Source organism: Neophocaena asiaeorientalis, unplaced genomic scaffold (assembly GCF_003031525.2).
Source record: "Neophocaena asiaeorientalis asiaeorientalis breed wild unplaced genomic scaffold, Neophocaena_asiaeorientalis_V1.1 scaffold593, whole genome shotgun sequence".
In the NCBI taxonomy this organism is placed as follows: Eukaryota; Metazoa; Chordata; class Mammalia; order Artiodactyla; family Phocoenidae; genus Neophocaena; species Neophocaena asiaeorientalis.
Genome location: NW_020174701.1, coordinates 266844 through 288143, shown reverse-complemented (window position 1 = coordinate 288143; position 21300 = coordinate 266844). Strand labels below are relative to the sequence as shown.

The 21300-nt window shown below is 38.4% G+C and overlaps 1 protein-coding gene across 2 annotated transcripts in view; it reads right to left on the bottom strand.

The window, feature by feature from the left end:
* PTPN4 (protein tyrosine phosphatase non-receptor type 4) overlaps positions 1-21282 on the bottom strand; it is a 176639-nt gene extending 155357 nt beyond the window's left edge. For both annotated transcript variants that reach the window (XM_024759163.1, XM_024759164.1), the window contains exon 1: positions 21267-21282. The gene's annotated coding sequence lies outside the window, so the exon portion shown is untranslated. The remainder of the gene's footprint in view (positions 1-21266) is intronic.
* Between the last annotated feature and the right edge of the window lie 18 nt (positions 21283-21300).

The following is a 21300-nucleotide window of genomic DNA, read 5'->3' as shown; positions in this document are numbered from 1 at the left end:
ACTGAAAGTGATGGGATACAAAAAGGTATTCCAAGCAAATGGAAATGAAAAGAAAGCTGGCGAAACTAGACTCTAAAACAGTCTATAACAAAAGATGAAGAAGGGCATTACATAATGATAAAGAAACCAACACAGGAGAATATAACATTCATTAACATATATGCGCTGACATAGGAGCACCTAAATGTATAAAGCAAATATTAACAGACATAAAGGGAGAAATTGACAATAATACAATAACAGTAGGGGACTTTAACACCCAACTTGCATCAATGGACAGATCATCCAGACAGAAAATTAGTAAAGAAACAGTGGTCTTAAATGACACACTTAATAGATATCTATAGTTGGACTTAATAGACTTGGACTATTAGATATCTATAGGACATTGCATCTGAAAACAGCAGAATATACATTATTTTCAAGTGCACATGGAACATTCTCCAGGATAGATCACATGCTAGGCCACAAAACAAGTCTCAACAAATTTAAGAGGACAGAAATTATAGCATGCATTTTTTCTGACCAAAACGGTATGAAACTACAAACCAATCACAGGGCAGGAAAATGGGAAAACATAAACACGTGGACACTAAACACATGCTACTAAAAAAACACTAGGTCAATGAAGAAGTGAAAGAGGAAACCAGAAAATATTTGGAGACAAATGAAAATAAAAACACAACTTTTGAAAATCTATGGGACACAGCAAAAGCAGTTCTAAGAAGGAAGTTTAGAGTGATACAGGCCTACCTCAGGAAACAAAACAAAAAATCTCAAATAAACAACCTAACTTATCATTTAAAGGAATTAGAAAGACAACAAAGTTGAAAGACAACAGAAGGAAGGAAATAATAAAGATCACAGGAAATAAATAAATGGAGACCAAAACAAAAAACAATAGAAAACATCAATGAAACCAAAAGCTGAATTTTTGAAAAGGTAAACAAAATTGATAAGCCTTTAGCCAGGCTCATCAAGAAAAGAGAGCCTAAATAAAATAAGAAATGAAAGAGGAAAAATTACAACTGATCTCACAGAGATACAAAAAAACCATAAGAAAATACTACAAACATTTACATGCCAACAAATTGGACAACCTAGAAGAAATGGATAAATTTCTAGAAACATACAATCTTCCAAGACTGAACCAATCCAAACATACCAATCACTAGTAGTGAAACTGAATTAGTAATTTTAAAACTCCCAGCAAACAAAAGTCCAGGACTGAATGGCTTCACAGAGGAATTCTACCAAACATATAAGAACAGCTAACAACTATCCATCTCAAAATATTCCAAAAAACTGAAGTAGAGGGAATACTCCCTCCCAAATTCATTCCATGAGGATACCATTACCCTGATAACAAATCCAAACAAAGACACTACAAAAAAAGAAAATTACAGGTCAATATCTCTGGTGAATACAGATGCAAAAATCCTTAACAAAATATTAGCAAACCGAAATCAACAATACATAAAAAGGATCACACACCATGATCAAGTAGGACTCATTCCTGGGATGCAAGGATGGTTCAATATCTACAAATTAATCAATGTAATACACCACATTAACAAAAGGAAGGGGAAAAAAATCACATGATCATCTCAACAGACACAGAAAGAGCATATGACAAAATTCAACATCCATTCATGATTAAAAACTAATCTAAGTTGGTATAGAGGGAACATACCTCAACATAATAAAGGCTATTTATGACAAACCCACAGCTAATATACTCAGTGATGAGGGATATGGGATTAAGAGATATCAACTACTGCATGTAAATAGATAAGCAACAAGGATATACTGTATAGCACAGAGAATTATACTCATTATCTTGTAATAACCTATAATGGAGTACAATCTGCAAATATACCAAATCACTATTATGCTGTACGCCTGAAACTAATACAATATTGTAAACCAGTTATACTTCAAATAAAGTTTTTTTTAAAAAATTAAAATTTATATATATTTGCTATCTCTGTCCACTATTAGAACTTAGAAGCAATAGTCCAATAACACTGAACGTACATAACGCCCTATATACTACTACACACTAAAAGAAACCAGGACTTCTTGGGAGAAAAGGCTGATTCCAGAGCTGGGGCAGGGAAGATACAAGGTCAGGCTAAATCTCTTGTGCTGGTAAGTAAAGAAGTCCTAAAAATCTGATGGGAACAAATAAAAAAACATGAGAGGCAGTTAAAAGGGGCTCCCACCAGTTAAATGAGACAACTTAAGTTTTACGGTAAATAGTAACAAGAATAGATAATACTCTGAATAAAACAAAAATCCATAGGTCTAAACTGATACTAATTTAAGTCAGGGAAGGGAAAACTCCTCTTCTTTGTAGAATAATGTCAAATGATAAATGTAGAATAACACAAATAGAAAATTGGCATTTTACAACTACCATAACTGATTTAGGCAAGAATCATCAATGAATGATAAAATCACTGGGTGAAATTTTATTGAGGAACAAGATACACACATAATCTCAAAGTATTTTTCCACTGATTACTTACAAAGGGTGAAAGGTATCCCTACAATGGAGAAATCTGTCAAATCCCACCTTAACCAAATGATCATATTTAACCTCACCAAAACTACCGTAATAGGCACCATGATGTTACACATTGAGAACACAACTCCTATGTAATATTCCTGCCAAAAATGTTTAACCTGAATCTGATTATGGAAAAAATAAATTAAAACAATCAGACAAATCCAAATTGAGGGACACTCTACAAAACAACTGGCCTGAATTCTTCAAAAATGTGAGGGGGATGAGGAAAAAGGGAGAAGAAAGAGATTAGAAGAAGGCTGGGGAAGCAGTGTAGATTAAAAGAGACGTAACAATGCAATGCAACATGTAGTCGTTGATCCAATCATGAAACAGAAAAAAAAAAGTCATATCTATATCTATGGGACTTGTTTGGACAACTGGAGGAATCTGAACATGGAATGTATTTCAGATTATAGTACAATGTCAATGTACTATAATATAGTGTCAATGTTAAATTCCCTGAGTGTGATCATGTGGTTATACAGGAGAATGTGTTTATTTCTAGAAGATGTATGTTTGCACGCTGAAGCGTTTAGAGGTAAAGTGTTATGATCATGATGTCTGCAACCTTCAAACAGTTCAGAAATTTTTAATATATAAACACAGAGAGATAAAGCAAAGTAGCAAAACGTTGGCAATTGGTGAATCTATATGAAGAGTACATAGGTGTTCAATATACTGTTCTTGCTACTTTTCTGTAAGCTTGAAATTTTTCAAAATAAAAAGTTGTGAGGAAAGAGTAAAAAGAAATTCCTTTCAAATTCTGTTTTCACACTTAAAAGAAGCAGATAAAAACAAAACCTTTGTTATCCAAAATTATGAAGCAATTAACCACTCACAAAAAGTTTTCAGGATAACTGACAATCCCTTACCATTATCATTTTGTATGGGATGTTTTCCAATGAACCATATGCTTTGCTACAATCTTAATTTCTTATATGGATGTAACTATAAATTAAAATGTTGGTATTGTAAGTACTGGACTGCATAATTTAGCTTATTGCTATAACACTTGTTCAATGAAGGCTCCCTCAGCCCTCTGAACTAAACTTGGCAATATAACACTGAATAGGCCAGATTCTCTTAGGACAGTACTGTTAAAACTATGAGCTATAGGGACTTCCCTGGTGGTCCAGTGGGTAAGACTCCGTGCTCCCAATACAGGGGGCCTGGGTTTGATACCTGGTCAGGGAACTAGATCCTGCACACATGCGCAACTAAAAGCCCACATGCCACAACTAAGATCCCACATGCTGGAACTAGGACCCAGTGCAGCCTAAATAAATAAATAAATAAATACTATGAGCTAGAACACTGTTACCCTGTAGAAGGGAAAAAAATCAAATGTAGCAATAGTTCTGATCTAAAATTTCTCTCTATATATTTAATATACCAAACACATTTGCATAGTAGTTATTATACAATAACTTAAACAAGAAGTTTCTTATTTAACAAATGGTATAGTACAGCAAAAAAGTATCTCAGTTAATCATGCACAAACCAATCACCTGAGACATGAGCACTGGACATGCACACTGATTCGCTGATATACAGGCAGCATTTTCCAAATGTCCTCTGATACCCTTTATTCAACTGCTACTGACCTCTAAGAATGCTGAATTACCATGCCAAAATAAATACCATATTCATTGTGAACTATAAACACAGGACTAATCTGAACTATTTGTTGCAACAAATTTATTTACCTGAGGCTTTTCCTTTTTTGTTACTTAATATTTTACATTTCATTATTTCCTATTTATACATTATAGCATTGAAAGTACTGTGTGTTTGTGAGAGTGCGTGAGTGAGTGAGAGAGAGAGAGAGAGAGAAAGAGAGAGAAAGAGAGAGAGAGAGACAGAGACAGAGAGAGAGAGAGACAGAGAGAGAGAGAGACCTAACCCGCTAAAGCCTCTAAAGAGTTCCCTAATCCTGGGCCCTCAATACACCTGTTTACTCATGTAAACATGTCAGCAGCTCCTAGTTACTAGACACAACACTAGATGCTAGAGATATAAATATATATACATCTAGCTCTCTGCCCTCAATGAGCTCACAGTCTAGTTGGGAAAGAGACTTTAAATAACTCAGTGAAACAGTATACTAAAAAAAGATATAAAACAAATTGTCCTAGTGAGTCAAAGAACTACTGTCTCTCCTGTCTGTAGCTCGTTGCCTAAGTACTAGAAACAACTTCAGCAGCCGCTAGTTCTTTCCCTCTTCACTTTCTAAATTTCTGATCTAGTCTCTTCCATAGGAGACTCCAAAAATAAAGTCAATCCTTCAAAAGTACCAACAGCCAATGCAAACTGCTTTCTTCTTGTCTAAAAAGGGCCAGCCGTGTAGTATATGTGGTATCATCTTTTGGGCTTTGGTGTTCCCCTCTTATTCAGCAAAAACTATTTTCTTACTAGTTAGGGGTTTAGTGTAGAGCATTTTTAGATGGAAAGGAAAGAAAAAAATAAAGAAAGGAAGAAAGGAAAGAAAGAAAGAACGAAAGAAAGAGAAAGAAAGAAAGAAAGAAAGAAAGAAAGAAAGAAAGAAAGAAAGAAAGAAAGAAAGAAAGGAAGGAAGGAAGGAAGGAAGGAAGGAAGGAAGGAAGGAAGGAAGGAGGGAGGGAGGGAGGGAGGGAGGGAGGAAGGAAGAAAAGAAAGAGAGAGAGAGAAAGAAAGAAAGAAAGAAGTGGAGAAAGAAAGCTGGCCTCTAGAGTTTCTATCCTTCCTTTAGAAAGCAACTGTTTCACATAAGCAGAATTTTCTTTGTAACTGAACACAAACAATAGAGTTTATAGCATCTAACTGTAATGAAATGTTTCAAACTATAATTTGAAACTCATTGGCTATGAAATCAAATTAGTGGATCAAACACCTTTGTTTTTTAACAAAATAGAATAGTGTAAAAGAGAAGCTATCAAGAGCATGATATAAAAGATACCTCTTAATTGGGGTAAAGCGTAAACAGTGGGAAAGCTACTGACTTTACATCTCCTCATAATACCATCCAATCCTACTTATTGCCTCATGTTCTCGTGGATCCTTTTTTTGGTTGTAAAGAACTGATTATCAGTCTTTCACAAATAAAGTTAGATTAAAAGAGAAGGCACTCTGCAAAGGGGCCAAGACTATAAAAATACAAACTATTAGTACACATGGGAATAGTGCATAATAGGTAAGACTGTGGGCTCAGAAATCAGACTGCTTTAAGGTTCAAATCCTTACTACCTTTATGACCTTGGATAGCTGCTGAGCCGCTCTGTGCCTCAGTTACCTCATCTATAAAATGAGTTGCTATGAGGTGAAATGAGATAATACATGAGAGGCCTTTAGCACAGCACCTGACACTTAAAAGTATCTAATAATTGTTAGCTATATTATCATCATCATTACTGCCTCTAAATAGTCAAAACTGACTTTAGGAAAAAATTTGGAACTGCACATTATGCTTTTATTAAAATATTCTAGTTACACCAGAATTAAAACAGAGTATTATTAAAAGCCTCAGAAACCAGAGAAATCTAAGAAACAACAGTAATCCAGTTAGATGGAAAACAATTCATCAGAGGAACAGCAACAATTATAGGTGGAAAGATATTTGGGACCGTATTGAGGAGGAGTTTGCATTAATTTGGGCAAAAGTCACACAGTCCAGGGACCAGCAAACTATGGCCCACAGGCCAAACCTGCTCACTGTCTGTTTTGGGGTCACGAGTTAAGAATGGTTTTTACAGATGAACATTCTCAATTGATCTGATGAGAGGGGATGCTAACTTTGAACCCTACTTAAGGGAAATATTATCCCATAAAAACTGATTATATTCTTCTCATTACTAGACCAATACAACAAAATATTATATTCAATTACTATATTTTGATTTCATCAATAAAAATTTGTGAAATTTATACAAAATAAAAGCCTCAAATAGTGTCTATACATGTTAGACAATTAATGTTCCTCTTTACTTTCCCCTAACCCTTCCCTTGTTCAAATTATCTACTGAATGTTCCATAATGTGCCAGACAGAGAAAAGCAACATGACTATATCAACAAATAAAACAAGATAAAAGCTCCTGCCCTTATGGAGCTTCCATTCTAATGAGGAAAGGGAAAAAATGACATATATGTTATAAAGTAGTGAGCAGGGAATGTGGGGCAGGGAGCAATTTTAGATAGATGGGGTATTCAGAGCAGGCATGACTGAGAAGTTCACTTTCTGGCAGACTTGAAAGGAAGTCAAAGAGTGAGCCATATGGATGCTCAGCCCGGAGCCCGTGCCTAGAAAGGTGTTCAGGCAGAGGGAAGAACAGCAAGAAGACGTGACATGGAGCACACCAAAGAGGCCACTGTACCCTGAGAAAAGTGGATAAGGAGAGGGGTCAGAGACGGGGTCAGAGAGAAAGCAGGAGCCACGAGTCACGTGGGCCTTGGTGGCCATGGTGAAAACCTTAGTTTTCACTCTAACACAGGACTTTGAGCAAAGGAACACAGTCACCTCCCTTACACTACAAGCAGTGACACATGGGTATTCGACTTGCAGCATTTCCTATCGATATGCTACATACAAAAAGCTTAGAATATGGTACAAGCAAGCTACTGTGCTCACAGAAAAATCAGTTAATGTCTACAATATTATAAATTGGTAAGAAAAAAAAATTAAGACTCTACCAGATAAATGAACAAAAAATTTACAGACTGTTTGCAAGAAGAAATGAAATCACTGATTTTTTTTTTAAAAAAGCCCAACTACATTATCACTAAAAAGACATTCAAAATAAAACAAAGTGCCATTTATCACCCATTGCTAAGGAAACTGGTGGTAGTAAAAATTGGGTCAGGTCTACAATCCTGTATCTGAAATCTCTGGTTTCAAAACACTTTCAGAAGTGGGTTTTTTTTTTTTTGTTTTTTTTTTTTTTTTGGCTGTGTTGGGTCTTCATTGCTGGCTTTCTCTAGTTGCGGCGAGCGGGGGCTACTCTTCGTTGCGGTGCACGGGCTTCTGATTGCAGTGGCTTCTCTTGCTGTGGAGCACAGGCTCTAGGCGCACGGGCTTCAGCAGTTGTGGCGCGCAGGCTCAGTAGTTGTGGCTCGCGGGCTCTAGAGCGCAGGCCCAGTAGCTGTGGCGCACAGGCTTAGTTGTTCCACGGCATGTGGGATCTTCCCAGACCAGGGTTCGAACCCATGTCCCCTGCATTGGCAGGTGGATTCTTAACCACTGCGCCACCAGGGAAGCCCCTTCAGAAGTGTTTTGAACTTCAGAATATTTAAATTATAAAGAGGTGATGCTGCACAGCTGCCTTATATTAAGTAACATTCCTGGTTGGGTCTGTCTAGGTAACACCCCGTATTAACCATACTGCTATTTAAAACTTCTGTGGAGAACCTCAAGAAGGCTCACTCTAAGTGGAATAAATAACGTATAAAGAGCCTCACATAATATGTCAAGTCTGGCTGCCAAATTAATTACAAAAACTTTTGTTTTTCAGGGGCTTGGGGATCTCAGAATTTCATGTAAGGAACTGTTGACCTACACAATTCTTTCGTAAACAATTATGCTAACATAGACCAAAAACCATAAAAATAACCGGATGCAAGGTGGGTCACAAGATCAGAATCACCTGGGAGAACTTTTCCAAATCACAAAACCCTTTCCAGTGAAGATTCCCCATTTCCCTAGTAGCTTCTGTCGCCATAGTAACTGACTGTAGTATGGATCCAGCTGGAAATATAAATAAACCAAGTAGAGTTGTAAAATTCCAATGTAAGTAAAACAATTCAGAAATCCTTGGAGTTTGTAAAAATATTTTACTTCCATGCAATAAGAAATACCTTAAAAAGAAACAGACAAAAGGAACACCAACCTTACTTTAAAAACTGATTATTTCCCAAATTTTAATCTCCTTGGAAAACTCATTTATTCTATTCACTCAAAGTGTAGTCAATATTAATTAGCACATATCATATGCAAGGCACTGTGCATACCAGATAATACCAGGAGTGAGGTTTGGAGAGGTAGATAGGGGCTGACCATGAGTTTAGATTTTATCTTACACACAGATGGAAAGGCAATAAAAAAATTCTGAATAGGGGCATAAAGTGATCAGATGTGCATGTCAGATCACTCTGGCTATAGTATAGAGGAGGGTTAAAAAAAGGGCAAAACCAATGGCAGAATACACTTTAAGGAGACTACTGCAAAAGTCCAGACAAGACACGATGACCTTTTAAAAAAATCATCCCTCACAATTTCATAAGTTGTGCCCAAGCTGCATACTACCAAGTGGTGACAGGGCTACAACAAGGTAAATGAGGGTAGAAAGGGAAACTCAACAGTGCTGATGAGAGGCTATTGGGACAGGCAATGAGAAAATGATATCCACAGCTTATAGTCGCAGGCAAGGCAGTGCCCCAGGCCAGCAGGGCCTTAGCTGTAGAGGGCAGACAAGCAGGTGGCATCCCAGCAGTCAGAGACACACAGTAGGGAAACATGTCTCTTTTCACGGTTCTTGATGAAAGGCACTCCAGCTGTAAGACTGGAGTTCAGGAATTCAAAAGTAGGAGACAGAAAATAGGACAGCAGCAGAAAAGACACAGATTCTGGACTCAAATTAACCTACTTTCAAAACCTAAATCTGATATTTGCTAGCTGTGAAGGTCTAGACAACTCAGATTTTTGAGCCTCAGCTTCTTCATCTATAAAAAGGGGATAACACTACCTACTCCACAGGGTTGGTGGGAGAACTAAATGCAATCTCATACATTAAAACATCCAGTACAGTTCAATGAATATTAGTTTTGTCCTTTTCTCTTTTTCTTATAAAAAGAGAAGCTACTGAGTTTTTCATCTGAGCTACTGAAATCAGGAAGTCTTTTCCTTGGCCACAAAGTCGGAAAGGCTTATCCAACTAGGCATTAGAGGACTTCAGGTAAAGAAAGTAAGGCAGGTCATTCATGAAAAATGTCTCATGCGAGCACTAGTTCATACAGAAGTTGTGAAAGTGAGGGAGTTACACAAGTAAAAAGGGCATAAAAAACTAAAGCAGAGTAAAAGTTTAAATAATTAGGATCAGTTAGCCTAATAGTATACCGACACAACAGAGTATGTCACTATATTTACATAAAAAAAGAAGGAAAAAAGTGGGGAGTTCTCTGTATATGGAAGTCAAAGGATCTCCAAGGTATATTTTAAATGAAAGAATTACTAAATAAAACATTAATATAGTATGCTACCTTCTACATAGAAAGGTAGGGGGAAACAATAATTTATATTTTGTTTCTTTTAGCATAAATACTGGTAAAATACACTAAAACAAAAGTGGTTACCTATAGAGAGCAGGGAAGGGAGGGACAGACAGAGACAGAGTAGCACTAAGAAGTTTCAATATATGCTTTTTTATAGTATTTTGAAATTTGAATGAAGTAGCCATACTTAACAACTGTCTCACAAAAAGGCAATATATACATTAAATTAATAATAAAACAAGATTAACAATGACTCCTCAATAACTCTGAAACTCACCATAAGATGGTAATCATTTGAAATGGGGGCAGGGAGCTAGCCCAGATGCCTACTGAAGTTCATTCAGGGCATTTCTTTGATATGAGGTGTTGCTACACAGTTTCTCTTACCCATCTTTCAAATAATCACTACAGTTTCTTTCTCTTAATCCCCCCAAAATGTTAAGGTATATGTAATCTTAAAAAAAAAGATATTTTTTCGGGAATTCCCTGGCGGTCCAGTGGTTAGGACTTGGCGCTTTCACTGCAGGGGCCTGGGTTCAATATCTGGTTGGGGAACTAAGATCCCGCAAGCCGCGAGGCGTGGCCAAAAAAAACAGTTTTCTTGATTCTGTTCCCTATTCCTCCATGACCTAAGAGATCTTCCTTCTTCCCCTTATGACCAAATTTCTTAGCGTTATCTAGTCTACGTTCACCATGTCTAGTTTCCTCTATGTACTTTCTTATCACACCCCCTACTGTAACTCTTCTGCTACAGTGAATCTCAAACTTTACTAAACCTCAGAATAACTGTAGCAGCAGTAGCATTAAGGCAGATTTCCTGTGTGATCACCTCCGCATTCCTCACTCACCCTTTCAAAAAATCTATACAGTCTGAGATGAAACTTGCGGAATGGGTATTTTTTATTCAGTAGCTCATTTGATTCTGATAAAGGTGGCCTGCCTGAACACACCTGAAAACCAACTAGCTAAGGTCATAACTTTCCATCAGTCAAATTCAAAGCACTTTTGTTCTCATCTCTCCGCAGCATCTGACACCTTCCTGTAACTCCTTCCTCCATCACCTTCCCCCAACACAACTGGACTCTCCTCTCTTCTGAGCCCTTATTCTTTAAATGATGCTGGTGGGGGCCCTGCCAGTGGCCCTCTTCCTAACTTTACACACAATTCATAAGCAGTAACAGTCACATCCACCGCTTCAACTACCATCTATACAACCCTAAATTCTGACACTCTGAATTCCCAACTATTTTCAGGAAGCTGGAGGCTATGCAGTCAGTACAGGGGGAAAAAAAGATGCTTCAACGTCATGCACATCTGAATTCAAAATATCTGTTCTGCTATTTACTGGTAATACGTCCAAAGTCACACACCTTTCTGAATTTCAGCTTTGTTATCCTTTAAAACTGGGGATAACACCTTTCTGACAAATTTTTGTTTGGATTAAATGAAGGAAATAAAAAGGTTAAATGAGAAGTTCCCTTCCCTTCCTAGCACAGAACTGACAGCATGCCCTGAGGACCCCACGCATGGGCCTCGAGGTGGCAGGCAGGAGACAACTAGCTTGGGGCAGGGAGACTAGCAGTTACAAGGGGACTGAGCAAGTAAGTAAATGTACTGAGGACAATGGGAGCCGAATCTCACTGCTTTAGATGGTACGTAGAAATATAGAGATGGGAAGACTAGAAAGACAGAAAGAAACCTGGAGTGTTAGACTGGAAATGGATGCATCAGTGTGAACTTTTAAAATATACACACAGTGATATGAAGAAAGAGATTCAGATGTGTACACATATACACATATTTCCTAGCTCTGTCTGCCCTAAATGTAAGGACACCCCAGCAGAAATGAGAACATTGAGCATCCAAACCTTGATTTCTAAATACCACCTCCACTAAAAGAAATCAGGATTCCAATGGATGATTCCAGAGCTGGGACAGGAAAAGTACAAAATGAGTCTGGAACATCTTGATGTGCCAGAAAGTAAGGAAATACTCAAAGGATGGGGATGTGTCAAAAAGATGGGAGCCATCTTGAAGGGGCTCCTACTAGCCAAATCTAGGACAATTTAAGCATCAAAATAAAATATAAAATTATAATAACTAATAAAACCCACTGAATAGGAACAGGAATCCATGGGTATATACTGATGTAAATAAAGAAATAAATTCCCTTATTTACATCAATAAATGAATGAACGAATACATGAAAGAAAGAAAACTTTTCAGTAAAAAATCAATGAATAAATGCAGGTGGCAACCTTCATAGCAGTGGTTGATCCAGGCGGGAGGCATCAGTGGACCGACAGCCAGTGGGCAGAGGTCTGATGAGGAATAGAACATTAACAAAATCTTGGAAATCTTCCCACAAAAGAGTTACCAATTACAAGAGGAAAATGATGACTGTATGATAAAGAAACCCAGCAGAAATGAACTCAGTAAGGTGCTCAAGGTTAAACATCGCCAGTGGTGGGACAACACCGTATGCCTCCCAGTGATACACTACGAAGAGCACACCATTCCTATGGTATTCTTGGCAACAACGCATTCAGTCCACACATGAGCAACTACTGAGTGGACCGAAGTTAAGGGACATCTCACAGAACAAGAAAAGTCAAGGCCATAAAAGACAGAGAAATATCAAGGAACTGTTCCAAACTAAAGTGACATGACAATTAAACACAAGGTGTGATCCTGAACTGGATCTTGGACCAAAAGGGAAAGGAAGACACTACCGGGAGAGTTGGAAAACTCTGAATGGCCTCTGGGTTGTTTTTAAATTTTTTTATCGAGGTACAGTTGATTTACAATATTATGTAAGTTTCAGGTGTACAACACAGCGATTCAATTATATATGTGTGTGTATATATATACTTTTTAAAAAAATATTTATTTACTTTATTTACGGCTGTGTCGGGTCTTAGTTGTGGCACATGGGATCTTTCGTTGCTGTGCGTGGGCTTCTCTCTAGTTGTGGTGCACAGGCTTCTCTCTAGTTGCGGTGTGTAGGCCCTCTAGTTGTGGCGTGCAGGCTCCTCAGCACATGGGCTCTGTAGTTGTGGCCCGCGGGCTTAGTTGCCCCACCGCATGTGGGATCTTCCTTCCCCAACCAGGGATCGAATTCACGTCCCCTGCACTGGAAGGCAGATTCTTAACCACTGGACCACCAGGGAAGTCCCTATATATTCTTTTTCAGATTCTTTTCCCTCACAGGTTATTACATAATATTGAGTATAGTTCCCTGTGCTGTACAGTAGGTCCTTGTTGGTTACCTATTTTATACACAGTAGTGTGTATCTGTTAATCCCCAAACTCCTGATTCCTCCCCCTGCCCCACTTTCCCCTTTGGTAACCCTAACCACATGTAAGTGATATCATATGATATTTGTCTTTCTCTGTCTAGCTTACTTCACTTATTATGATAATCTCTAGGTCTATCCATCTTGCTACAAATGGCATTATTTCCTTCTTTTTTATGGCTGAGTAATATTCCATTGTGTGTATATATATATATATATATATATATATATATACCACATTTTCTTTATCCATTCATCAGTTGATGGACACTTAGGTTGTTTCCATGTCTTGGCTATTGTAAACAGTGCTGCAATGAACACTGGGGTGCATGTATCTTTTCGAATTATGGTTTTCTCTGGATATACACCCAGAAGTGGGATTGCTGGATCTTATGGTAGCTCTTTAGTTTTTTAAGGAACCTCCATACTGTTCTCCAGAGTGGCTGCACCAATGTACATTCCCACCAAGAGTGGGAATGTTCCACACCCTCTCCAGCATTTATTATTTGTAGACTTTCTGATGATGGCCATTCTGACTGGTGTGAGGTAATATTCATTGAAGTTTCGATTTGCATTTCTCTAATAATTAGCAATTTTGAGCATCTTTTCATGTGCCTTTTGGCCACCTGTACGTCTTCTTTGGAGAAATGTCTATTTAGGTCTTCTGCCCATTTTTTGATTGGGTTGGTTTTTGGTTTTGGTTTTTTTTGATACTGAGCTGTAGGCATCTGGGGTTTTGAAGGTAGTGTTGTATCAATGCTGATTTCCTGATTTGGGGGTTATGTAAGAGACTGCCCATGTTTTGGTAAAAGCACACTAGATTATTTAGGAATGACAGGCATCAGGTCTGCAACTTGCTCTGAAATGGTTCAGAAAAGTCTAATTAGATGAGAAATGGTGCATTCCTCTGAAACAGAAGTAGAGATGAAAATGAGAGACCAGAAATAAGATAATTAGGTAGTTTCACTGAAATTTGAGAACCCAATAACAGAAGAGGAAAAGGGTTGAAGACAATGTCAAGTTTCCTTCTTCGGGCATCTGAAAGGGAAGGCCTCACTGCACGCACTACAGAGAGCCAAGCACAGCAAGATGTGGGCTTATCTTCCACATACACACAATGTACGTAGTACAGTGTTAAAAACTGGTTGAAGTTCATGTGTGGAAACAGGAGAGGGTGGGGGGAGGCTCATGGGAAATCCCTGTACCTTCCCCTAAATCTTGTTGTGAAACTAAAGGTGCTATAAAAAAGTAAAGCCTTATAAAAAAATATTTTTTAAGTTGCAAGAATAGTTCAAGGGAAAGGAAATTGGTTGAAGGGGATTCAGGAGCTCTTTGTGCTGTTCTTGCAACTTTTCTGTATGTTTGAAATTATTTCAAAATAAATTAATTTTTAAAATTCAACGAGCACTCATGACAACCTTGGTGCCTAGCAAAACGCCTGGTTCACTATGGGTACTCAATAAAAATTATTTGGTCTTCCCTTTCCAGTTGCCCAAAGAAGAAATCTTAGCATCATCATCAGCCTTCCTCTTTCACTACATCCAAATGGACTCTCAGTTCTCGTGAAACTGCCTAGTCAGTTTTCAGTTCTAGGCCTACGTGCTCATTTCTGGCTCTTATCATCTCTCACCTGGACCGCTGCAGAAGCATCCTAACTGGTTTCTTCTCTGCTCCTTCTAACATCATTTTGGCACCATTCTTGTATCTCTGCATCATCATCTAGAAGTCAGGAGTTATCTTCCCTCATTTAAATACCTGTAATTGCTCCCAAAGTAAACGCTGATTTCCCAACCGTAGGGCACTAAAAAGACAGGCAGGAGCACCAAAAAGGGTATCTCAGATACACACGCAAAACAGTGAAGCAATTCCTGCAGGGGACAGGGAGGGGAGAGGGAGAAAAGTGGAGGACTTTGACTGGACTTTCTTTATGTTTATTCTCAGGTTTGGTATTGGTTTTATTATTGATTATATACACTGAGAATGCCAGGGGGTGAGTGGGTACCATCAACTCTTCAAAACTAAGAGCCTCTAAAACCATGCTTTTCCCAATTTGGCACCAAAGAAAATAATAATTTTTAGCACACTAGGACAAGTCAAAGAGATTATTCTAGGTCAAAAGAAACCACCCTGGGTGGGTCCAATATGCTCTGGTCACATACACTGACAGATATCTTATTCTCTGGCACAATGGTAAACCATTCAGGGCACCCCAGTTGGGAAGCTCTATTCTAAAGGTCTTAATACGACTGCACTCACAGCCCAAACAAGGACCCTCACAAGGTTTTATCTTCCACCACATTCAACACACATATACAAGCACACGGATTCACAAATCTGTATTTGTATTCACACACAAAATCAGACACATGCATCTCATAGACAGACCATTTCTCTAAACACACTATGCATCCTTTCATACTTGTCTTTTTGCAATTGCTGTTCTCTGTACCCAGAGATCAATTCCAACTCATCCTTCAAGACATCGCTCAAATGCCACTTCTCCTTTCCCCAGATCTTATTACACTTGTCATTCTGAATTGTAATTGTTTGTTGACATATGTTACCACCCTAGAATTTGAGCTCAAGGACAAGAATCATTTCTTATTTACCGGTATACCAGTGATCCCTATAACAGACATTCAAATGTCTGTTTAATTAACACACAAATCAATGTTCACTATATCATTCCCCAGTAAACCAAAATTTTCAAAATACATTAACTAAAACAATGAAGTATAATTTTATACTAAAACTAGCATCTTTTCCTAAACAAGAATACCCACTGTTCTGTGAGAGACTTGGCACAGAAATATTCAAACTATTATCCTAGTCGTAGAGTTTTAGACTGAGGAAACAAACCTACAAACAAGCTGTAAGCACAAAGGTATTCACTGCAGATCATAGCAGTGGAAACTTTAGGAACAACCAAAATATTTAACAAGAGGTAAATGACTAAATCACCTGATTGATAAATCACCTGAATATCTAAGAAATTGTTTAAATATTCATGACGATGGGAAAATAATACCAGTTGCCATTTATTGATCATCTCTTCTATTTAAAGAATAATGCTGGGGGACTTCCCTAGTGGTCCAGTGGTTAAGACTGAGCTCCCAACGCAGGGGGCCCAGGTTCGATCTCTGGCCGGGGAACTAAATCCCACATGCCTCAACTAAGAAGCCTGCATGCCGCAACAAAGATCCTGTGTGCTACAACTAAGACCGGGCACAACCAAAACAAATAATAAATATTTTTTTTAAAAATGAAAAAATAAAGAATAATGCTGGATGCTTTATATATATTATCCTAATCCTCACAACAATTCAAGGGCAAGTATTATTATCCTAATTTCATAGACAAGAAAGTAAGCACAGAGGTTAAACAGTTCGTCCAAGGTTTTTGAGACCAGATTCCAACCCCAAGTCTGTCACCTTTTCCCTACATTGCTCTTCCTCTACAATACAATGTTTCCAATATATTAAATTCAAAATTGTTATCTCTACCATACAACTTTATAAAAAAAATACAATAGGATAATGGCCTGGAAGGAAACAAAAATATCTTTTAGAGTAGTGATTAAGGGTGAATGGGGTTAGTGAGATGAAGTTGGTAGAAAACTTTTAAGGACAAGCAAACAAGTTTGGAATTAATTGATAAGCAACAGGGAACTGTAATATATTCTCAAATGGTAAGTGGCATGCTGAAAATAAGATCTTTAAAGATTCAAACTTTGTTCCAAGGTAAAGTACTGCCTTTGGTTACACAATGTTTTCGCCAAACAATTGGGGGGAAAATAATCCATTATCCTTTATGTGTGCTTTATATCAATACATACACTTTTCAAAAAGAGAAACTGACTAAACAAACAAAAGTCTTTATATAAGGAGTATAAGGAGAAGGGGACCTTCAGATATAATGCTTGCAAATATTAAACGCTACTGTACATTTTAATAAGAATCATAGAACTTCAGAGTACGAAGGGATGCTGGAGATAATCTTTCAGTGATAACCTCTTCTTCATTTTCACAAGGGATTAAGTTGAGGCTCATGAACTAAGTAACTTGCCTAATGTCATATATGAGCCAGCGGCAGATTCAATATCAAAACTCAGATTATCGGGAATTCCCTGGTGGTCCAGTGGTTAGTACTCTGCCCTTCCACTGCAGGGGGCACGGGTTCAATCCCTGGCAGGGGAACTGATATCTCACAAGCTGCATGGCGCAGCTTGGAAAGAAAGAAAAAAAAAAAAACTTAAGATTTTCTAGGCAGCAAGATCTAAAGATCTAAAGTTGTGCTGTCCAATATTATAGCTACTAGTAACATCTGGTTACTTCAATTTAAACTGATTAAAATTAAATACAATTTAAAATTCAGGTCCGGGGACTTCCTTGGTGGCGCAGTGGTTAAGAATCTGCCTGCCAATGCAGGGAACATGAGTTCGAGCCCTGGTCCGGGAAGATCCCACATACCGCAGAGCAACTAAGCCGTGCACCACAACTACTAAGCCTGAGCTCTAGAGCCTGCAAGCCACAACTACTGAGCCTGCGCTCTAGAGCCCGCAAGCCACACTCCTGAGCCCACACGCCACAGCTACTGAAGCCCATGCGCCCTAGAGCCCACGCTTTGCAACTACTGAGCCCACGCGCTCTAGGGCCCATGTGCCGCAACTACTGAACCCGTGTGCTGCAACTACTGAAGCCCGCATGCCTAGAGTCTGTGCTCTGCAACAAGAGAAGCCACCGCAATGAGAAGCCAGAGCACCGCAACGAAGAGTAGCCCCCACTCGATGCAACTAGAGAAAGCCCACGTGCAGCAATGAAGACCCAATGCAGCCTAAAAAAATAAACTAAAATAAAATTTTAAAAATTAAAATAAAATAAAATTCAGGTCGTCAGGCACAATAGTCACATTTCCAGTGCTCCATGCCACACGCGGTTAACGGCTACCACATCTGACAATGCCAAATAAGAGTACTGCCACCACTGCAGAAAGTTTAACTGGACAGCATGATCTAATGAATACGCTTCAGAGTCAGACAGACCTAGCTTGAATTCTACTTACTAGCAGTGGGATCCTAGACAAGTTATTTAATTTCCCTTGGCCCCCATTTGGGGGAGGGGAGGGGGAGTAGGGGATTAATAATACTTACCTCACATAGTGTACTTGATGATTATGTGGGATAACATGAAAAGCCCCTTTACATTGTCTGGCACATAACAGACAATAAACACATCCCTCTGGATCCTTTTCTCTTCCTACTCCTCTATAAAACCTCCTTGTTAAAACATACAAGCACGATAACTCAGCCAAATTAATATCTTCCCGGCAAGGTAATCCACAGTACCTAATTTTCATTCTGTTCCCACCAAATATTTGCACCTCTCTTCCAGCGTTTCTGCTCGGGAATAATGAAATGAAGAATGAACGTGGGGGAAACTGCCTCTAATGAAATGGAGGAGAATGTAATAATTTTCCCCTCTCGTTTCCCATCCTATTTTAAATATGATTGTACTGACTGATCATGCAAAGGAAAAGAAAGAAATTGCACTGCTCCTAGGTACCACACTTCCACACCACTAGAGAAGATCCTACCATACTTCACTATATTCCTTCTCACCATCTGGGCTACTAACTGAATATTAAATGAAGAAATAACACCTTCCTCCTACAGTACTTTTCTGGCAAACAATAAAAAGGATTTCCAGAATGCTAAACCAATCTTCAAGGCTTCACAGCTTAACGCAGTAAACTAATTTGACAAATCTAGACTACAGCATAAACTACTTCATAACATGCACGTTATTACCCAGAAAAACAACAAAATTCAACTCAGTTTGGAACCAGTGAATTTCTGCCAATACTAAAATTTATTTAGGAGCAACAATTCATGCTTAGCCACATTAAGTCACACAGACTTGCCATTTGTAGTGAGGTCACTAATTTTACATTCCTAATAACTAACAATTAAAGGACAGCTTTAAAACATTTGTCTTTAAACATCCACCAAACAAGATTTCTCCATATTCTTAAAGCTTCCTTGTTGTTTAAAACTGACCATATAAATTTGGGGGGTGGGGAAGGGGGGAGGGTAGGAGGCAGTCCTCTCAATAACAATTAATAACAGCGTCTCCTTGAAATCATCTGGCATTCTTACTTTGTTCCTTAAAGCTAATTTGCTCAAAAACATGACCACAGACAGCCCCCCTTAAAGAACTCAGAATAAGTCATAAACAAATACTAAATAAATAACACTGCACACTGTATTGTCACACTAAGATACAAATTGATTACGTTTAGCAGACAAAACTAAAATATTTCAAGTATACGAAATCAGAGTTTAAGAAGTCTACAAGGGTCACATAAGTTAAAAAAAAAAAAGCATTTAAAAAGTCTTTATTACTATCCCACATGAAGTACTTTATATATTAAAGTTAGGCTTCTATGCCTGAACTGATGAAATCTAATTGTGAGAGTCTATAATTTTTTTAAAGTACTTCTATAATAATGAAATGTACATTGGTCACAGAACAGTTCAACTGAATTTTCCTGAGGCTGCATCCTAAGTACATCTGACCCAGAAAGTATTTTTAGCAAGTGTGTTCAATCAATGCTGGTTTTATGACTAGCCTAAATTAGAAATTGGGTGTCACAAATTTAAAGTAACAAAATTATTAGGGACATTTTTAAAGATATTCAATTAGAAGATAAGAAAAAAAACCACAAGGTTTAAACAATTCAATACCCACAGCCTAGAATCTAAGCAGGTTAGAGGCAATAAGAAAGCCACAAACTCATCCATTGCTACTTTGGAGGAACCTGTGATTTTTCAAACTTAAACTTTACTCAATTAATATTAATAAAACTACAAAAGAGTGATGGCTCCTTGTGTTTTCAAATCTCTTGCCAAATGTCTGAAACAGATTAGCTAAATTACAAATATTCCCATATACAAAAAAAAGACCATGTTTCTGTTCTTATAAACCACTCAAGATCATGATATTGTGGGACCATACACATGTTTCAGTGAAAAATGGTGACAGAGATATGTGTGCCATAAAAAAAGAGAGACATAAAAATGGCTTTTGTGGTAACTGGAGCATAAATTTATTCTGACAAAAAATGGTGGGATCCACAAAATGATTGCACTCTTTTGTTATGAGTTAGTAATAAAGCTCTGTACAGAAAACAAACTTTTGCTTACAAAAAGCCTTTTAAAAAATATCTGTAGATTGAATTTCTCAAATTCAAGATTTAACTCAGAATATTTAGCTCTATTCCATTAAGCGCCTTTTGGGATTTGAGTAATCATTTATTTTAAGGTCATCTCCTCCCACCCTTAAAAAAACGAGAAGTATATAAATCCGGATAAAAAATGCCCTGGCTTTCCTGTTCCACAGTCTTCTTTTTACACAAACCATCCTATACAAGTCGGATACTTTGGCTTTTTGGTTTTTTTCTTCTCCATAAACACGGCTTAAACTGTCCTGTTTCAACTGGGCCCGAGATCCGGTCACATCAACCCAATATTCCTCCAACCTCTGACTCTAAAAGCAGTTGGCATATTGCAGACGTACCGGTTGTCCTAGAAAAGGCGCTTGAAAATCCTACACATCGCACTGGTCCACCGTGGTTCGCTGTCTAACGCCTCGCAGGCATAAAGTCTCCCTTTCTAAGTTCCCCAGAACCGTCGTACACGCACGCGTGCCACTGTAAACCGCTTCATCTTAAAGCAACCATGGGACACACATCCGCACGTCCTCAACTTTTCCTTCTGGCTCAACTGCAGATGCCTAAATACAAGTATGCACCGGCAGAATCATAAAAGGCTTTTTAAAACTTCAAGGGTAGGGATGGTATGTCCGTGCAGGAAGCGCTCAAACGAGCCAATTAAAAAAAAAAAAAGAATCCTACCAGCAATGGAAAACTCAGAAGACTCTAAAACCTCACCTCGAGTTTAGGGGCCGTGGAATATTCCATCCCCTCTCCCCCGGCTGCCCCACAACAGAGACTGCAACCAAAACCCGCAGGAGGTCGGAGAGCAGAGGCCCCTCGAAGAAAAGGAGGGGGCAAAAAGCATCATCTTCCCCTGAGATCCGGCCGCAGGTACCAGCCTCGCGCGCCACGCAGGGCCGGCCGCCGGCGGGGACCCAGAGCCTCTTACCTTCGTGCCCCAGCCGCGTCCTCCCGGCTGCAGA